A 6,716-nucleotide genomic window follows, 5' to 3' on the forward strand; every position below is an offset into this window, starting at 1 on the left:
TTTGCCACTTACAGGTCATGTGACCTCGGAGAAGATGTTTCATCTCACCCAGCTGACCCCTCAGGTGATAGATGTTTATTTCAAAAACTACCTCTGAGCAACGAGACTTAAGTTTCAAATTTCTGTACTCCAGTTTCCTCTTCTGCAAAATGGGGATACTAGTAATTCCTACCTCTTAGGGTTATGGTAAAGAGTAAATAACCTAATGTGTGCAAAACTCTGCTAAAAATGTATTAGGATGTTGAAGATGATGACCATTTTACAGTACTGTGATTAAGAGTGTCACTTTTGAGTCAAGCAAACTTAGGTTCAAATCCCAGAGGTTCAAATCCCCTTGAGGAAGTTACTCAATCTCTTTAAGGTTCTGTTTCCTCATCGGTAAAATGGGATGATAATGAATGCCTCCCTGTTAATGATGGTTGTGAGACTAAAGTGCTCCGTGTGGTCCTGGCATTTAGTAAGCTGTCAACAAAGAGTAGCTATCGTTCTGGTTGAAATCATTATTGTTACACAGTCCTCAAGGGATTCTTTAACTTGAGATCTCGTAGAGATGGCAAAAGGATCTTTTGGAAATGTGGAACTCACAGTCTGTGCTGATAATAGATGACTCACAAGACAAAGCATAGACAATGGCGCATAAAAGAAACATGTGCGTCTAATGTCGGTCCCTTGTTCCTCTTACTAAGCCGCATCCTTAGCTGGGAGGGGTTGGGCAAGCCGTCCCGGTGCTGGTCCTGGCCAGTCAGCATTCGGAGGTGGGGTGCGGCCCTGCTGCCCTTGTGCTGAGCGGGCATCTTGGTTCAGAGCCCCAGGGGCTGAGTTTTAGTCGTTGCTCAAGTCCTGGCCTTTTGTTCTGGGGAAGGTTGGGTTTTACTTGTTGACAGGGAGAAGGGGCTGCGGAAGAGCCACTTTGCGCAGACGGCGTCAGCTCCATGGCCTGCTGGCATCCTCTGCTCTCTCCCAAGGCACAGGGAACACAAGACGGGCTTCAAAGCCTACCTGGGAGTGGAGGGCAGGGGTGGCCTTGAGTCTGCCTGGAAAACAATCCCGCATTACAGCCCAACAAGACACTCCCTGTGACTACTAATCATTCCCCAGCAGCAGCCCCTGGGACAGCTCAAGGGAGCTTGTCACTGCTCCTTGCTGCTTAGTTACTTCATGCCCAAGATCTAAAGCAGCAACATCCCATCTGGTCCTCCCGCAGTGCTCTGAGGGAGACGGGAGAGTTATGAGGCATCTAGAGTTCACAGGTGAGGTGACGGAGGCCAGGGGATGAGCTTTGCTCAGATTCAGCCAGTGAGTAAGCAGAGTACCTGAGCCTCAAGTCGTTTTTCTTTGTCTCAGGCCATTTCTCCTTCCTCCAGGCCCTGCATGGCCCGGCCCCTGCTGACTCCACACATGTAGCTCACTTCCCACTGCCACCAGCCCTCCTCAGACAAACCAGCCCTTTTCTCCTGCTAGGCCTTTGCACTCCCTGTGTTCCCTCAGCTTGGCATTTCCATGTCACTGGGTCTCAGTGTATGTGCCACCATCTCCGAGAGGCCTTCCCTGGTCATGCTAAAGTGGCATTCACCAGTCGCTCTGCATCTCATCCCCTGGCTCAATGCCTTCACGTGGCTTCCCCCAGTCATCTTTGTAAATTTTTGTCTCCCTCATGAAGGCAAGAGCCTCAAGAATTGTGTTCACTGCTGCCTCCCAACATTTATCACACAGCATTATCCTCAGCCCGGGCAGTTGAGACCCTTGTACATGGAATGAATGCCCAGAGGGCTTGCCTTGGGCCCCTGCAGCTGTGCCCTTCCCATGGAGTGAGGAGTCCACAGGGCCAAAGATGTGCCCACCCAGAGCTCACCACCTCCCCTCTAGACTACACTGGGGTTACCCAGAAACTGTATTTCCTGGCCACATGGCCCTAAACCCTCTTCCAAGGCCTGCATGGGCCTCGTCTTCTCAAAGGCAGATCACACCACTGCTGCGAGACTCGAGGCCTGAGGCAGGCCCAGGAGCAACACGTGCAGCGGAGGCCCCTCAAAACACTGGGCAGACGGGGTGGGGGGGTGGGGAAAAAGGGGAGTGTCGGGCTGAGGGCTGGAGGGCTGGAGGTGGGGAGGGCCCCTACGTGCAGAACTCCAAGGAGCCCTAGAACTGCATTTGAACCTGTTCTTCCATGCTGTTGTGAGGGTATATCATTAAACAGTTTGTTAGTTGGATTTATAACTTGAAATTTAGACATATGGTATGTGGGCCTCCAATTACTCTGTCACCTACAGCCTGACAAATGTCAGGGGCAGGTTTGCCACCACTAAACATCAACTAAATAAATGTATAAAGGAATGAACAAATGAATGAACAAAGTTTAGGTCCATACACCAGAGCTTCTACAGTGGCAGCCGGGAGCAGTTTTGCAGACTAAAGCTGACCCTGAGTCAGTCTGGATGTGCACAGCCCCAGTGCAGAGCTAGTGCCATGGTGGGTCGAATCAGGTGCCCTGGGGATTGCTGTAGGACGGAATCAGCCTTACTAATGAGATCAAATTAGAACTGTAGCCAAAATAATTTTCTAAGGTGGCCTAGAAGGCGGCTTTGAGCTTTTCCATGGATTTAATTCCTCCCGCTCTGCCTTTAGCCATTGACCACATGTGTGTTTAAAGTAAGGCATTAGGGAACTTTATGGCATATTGCCAGCTCCATCCTATTTTTCTAGAATGAAGCTTGTGGATAAGCCCCAGTAAGATAATATATTAACAAAAGAAGAAAAAAGAGTGAATTCCATAAAATGCAGTAACTGCTAAGTCAACTCCTTTTAAAACATTTTAGAGATTTTAAGGTCAAGAATTAATGGTCCGCTTACTTCAAAGGAATCAATTTATTGCTTCAGCGTTTATTTTCAGAATCAATCATTTTGCATCACCTAGAGGAGTTAAGAAATTGAACTTGAGAGCACATTACCGTAAAATACTCATCAGTCTATGTATGACTTCCAGCTACAAGTCTTTTTCACAGAAATCCCAAAGATAGTTGATTTCTTGCTGCTTTGCTCTAAATGTAACAGCTAGTGATAATGTGGCCCTGCAGAGGCGTTCTAAATAATGGGTAGCAAAGCGAAGGGCTTGCAGGGATCAATTCAGACCAACAGACATCTAGAGAACCTACACAGACCAGGCACGTGCTGGGTGCTGGCAGGGGAGTCCCGCATCATTGAGCCGATTCAGGAAATGCATATAGAAATATGCATTTGTTTTTCCCTCCACTGGCTGGGTTATTCCCGCAAGATGGGGTATTTTGGGTCCTGAATTATTTAAAGATTTATGCTGAAAAGTTGAAGGGCAATAATTAAGTACCAATGTATCTTTGGTCACATTTGTTACGTTTCTGCTATATAAAAACGTCTAATCAATTTAACCTAAAGGCTGATGCTAATGTCATAACCTGCAACCAAGAGGTTGGGTGACCTTGGGCAAGTCACTCCACCTCCCCAAGCTTCAGCTTGGATAGATGATCTGTAAGGCTGCCTCCAATGCTAACAGTCTACAAAATTCCAGGTCAATCAACACCCACCAGTGATTCAGACGGACCAGCTGTTCGGCTTCAGAAGACAGACCCTCCAGATGAACAATGGGACATTTACCATTGGGCTTTTTGGCAATCGCATACCCAGTGAACAGTGCTGGGAGCAGATTAGTAAGGGCGCCTTGGATAGAGAAAGCTTTAGTAATTCAAGCCTTTAAGCATCCTCTTTACTGAGAAGTGGCTCTGGATTAAATAAACATTGAAATTACACACTCAACCCAAATTGGATTTCAGGCTGAGCGTCATTACTGGAGTGGAGGAGAGACAGCTGCAGCCTAAGGTCACCTGCTCCCCTCAACCCTCAGTGCTAATTGGATCAAGGTTAAATTCTCCCAGACAGCCACATAATTCACGTTGCATTTGACTGGATGCAATGGTAAACTTGATCAGGGCTACTGCTCATTGCAGCAGGGGGACATGGGGGGATCTAGTGATCCCACTCCAAACTCTTCACTGACTACGTATTTGACCTTGAGAAAATCTTGTTTTGTGACCACTAAGGTCCTGCCCATCTCTAACATGTTATAATCTGTTGCTTGTTTCTAATGAGAATCAGGTCAAAATTAACCCTCCCGGCTGCCTCTAGAGTAGGTAAGGTAGAAACGTAGCCAGTGGTTCCAGACCTTGCCTACACATGGGAATCACCTGAGGAGCTTTGACAATTACCAATGTTGGATCCCACCCAGAGATCCTAATTTAATTGTTCTGAGGGTAGCCCAGGCTTTAATTTTAAAAGCTCCCCAGGGATACTAGTGCACATCCAAGCTGAGAACCTCTGCTTCAGGGAGAAATTTACCTCAGGTGTGCCACAGACACTGTTAGCTACCCCAAAGTCATTCATGCTCAATGCCTTGTCTTCTCATTAAAAAACTAGAAAGGTAGAATTCTTTCCTCCCCAGACTCCTTTGCAGCTAAGAGGCCCATGTGACCTAGTTCTGACCAATGAGATGGAAGTAGAATTCACTGGGTGGAGAATCCAGGAAGCTTTTGAAGGGAGCCTGACCTGGCTGGCATGCCCTCCAGCCTCTTGCCCTTTGCTTTCTTTTCTTTTTCCTGCCTGTGATATAGATGTCATGCCTGGAGCTGTAGCAGCCGTATTACAATGAAGTGGATGAGAGCCAAATGCTAACGTAAAGGTGGCAGAGCAGGAAAAGGGAAGGTTCCTGGATCCTCGAGCTTTCCATGACCTGTGATATCTGCCCTGCTGCCTACCCTGGAACTCCCTGATGCTTAAAATAAGTAATCGTTTTATTTTGGCCACTGTCAATCCCATTTCCTCTTGTATGAAGCTCAACATTATCCTTAAGTGATTCAGAACAGGAAAGGTGGTAACAAGAAATGCTTCACTGTCTCAAGGTTTCTTCAACTGTATAGCAGGGACCCAGAGTGAGAGGCATTTTCCTGAGTTTAAAAATGGTCATTACACCTAAGCTACTTTTACTTTTAACGCAGGAGAAGCCGTGTGTTTTTATTGCTGTAGGAGGCTCCCCAAATGGCCTGCACTTTGACAGAACCATCTGGAGACTTGCTACTTGATTAAGGTATGGCTCTTGGAAAACTGTGCTAACACTTAACTACCATCCTGACCCCAGTCAGCCTCACCAAGGCTGGCTAGGTAAAAGGCCTGATGGGCTCAAGGGCACAAGGGTAGGAAGCTGAAAACAGAGGGGTGTAAGACAGGGGCTCAACAAACCTCAGGAGCTTTCTAAAGAGAGGTGACCTCAGAGGACGTGATCCTAGCAGTGATTTATAACTTTGTCTGTGTGGCTGGGGTGAGGGTGGAGCAATTTGCTTCTCTCGCCGCCTTGACATCCGCACTTCTCTAAATCACCTTTCTGTACCCACATTCCACACTCACAGTGAAGAGACGAAGTGTTGGCCACCCTTATGTCACCGGCACCTAGCAGAGTATCTGGCAGATAGTAGGTGTTCACTAAATGAACAGACAGTCGTCCTCGCCATCTGTTCACACTCCTGTACGTGTACCCACCACCGTGCCCCCTTCCTGTGCAGTGAGAAATCCAACCCGTTCTAGTTACTAAATTATGGCTTCTGCTCTTACTACCTCCTCCGGGTCACCCTACTGCCTTTCCCACCCTGGAGCTGGGGTTAAGAAAGAGCAATGGGAAAGTAGCAGAAGAGACTTATGGGTTGAGGGAGGTGACTTTTTGTTTTTAAGGATATGTCTCTCTGCTGATGGCAGTAATCTAGTAAAGAGGGAGAGGCTGAAGATTCAGAAGAGAGAGAGGAGAAACAAAGGGACAAGGTCCCTGAGAAGGTGAAAGGGGCCCGAGTCAGGGCATGAGTGCAGGGTTGACCTTGGAGAGGAGACAGGGCACTTCCTCCACTGACACAGGAGCTGAGACGGGCCCTATGTCAGTAGACTTGTAATCCTTGCTTCTATTTTCCTAATAAAGTAGGAAGTGAGAGCCTCAGCTGAGAATAATAGTAGATATAATGGCATAGAAGGCTGAGAAAGAGGAACCGATACAAACCCACCATGACTCTCTTCCTCTTTTCCTCTTTGCCTCCACGGGCCGGCCTTGTTCATGACCTGCTGGCAGGCTTTTGATGAATGGCATAATGATTGGCTTTGGTCTCCTCGGCCTAGGTTGTGAGATCTGATCAATCTATCCAACTGTCTTAATTGTCTAATACCGACTCACACAGAGAATGGGCATGGAGTTATTTTCCCATACTAAAGCAAGTTAAGTTCATTCGATTTCTCCCCTAAACCTCAGCATCACCCGTTCCTATCCTTATCCTGGTGATGGAAAGGGAAGGAGAGGCAGAGAGTCTAATTTGGGCTACAGCAGGTGAAATTTGGGAAATTCAGTGAAGTCAAAATGAGGCCACCCAGATCCTGAAATAAGGTGACTGAGAGAAGCAAAGATCGGTTCTGAGGTCTCTGGATACTCTTTGGCAAAGCTTCCAGTGCTTCTAAAAGACTTACAATAGAAACAATAATCTTAACATCCCAAGATTATTGTAACTTTATCTTAGTTATCCTCAGTCCATTCTACACAATGACATTAATGGAGATGTCCTAAAATATGGGGGTGGGAGTGTAGGATGTTGGGAAGAAACCAGGGGGAAATGGGGAGTGAAGTTTTCCCCTAGTTTAGACCCCATGAAATTTTCCAGGAA

The sequence above is a fragment of the Lagenorhynchus albirostris genome, chromosome 5 (assembly GCF_949774975.1).
Source record: "Lagenorhynchus albirostris chromosome 5, mLagAlb1.1, whole genome shotgun sequence".
In the NCBI taxonomy this organism is placed as follows: domain Eukaryota; kingdom Metazoa; phylum Chordata; class Mammalia; order Artiodactyla; family Delphinidae; genus Lagenorhynchus; species Lagenorhynchus albirostris.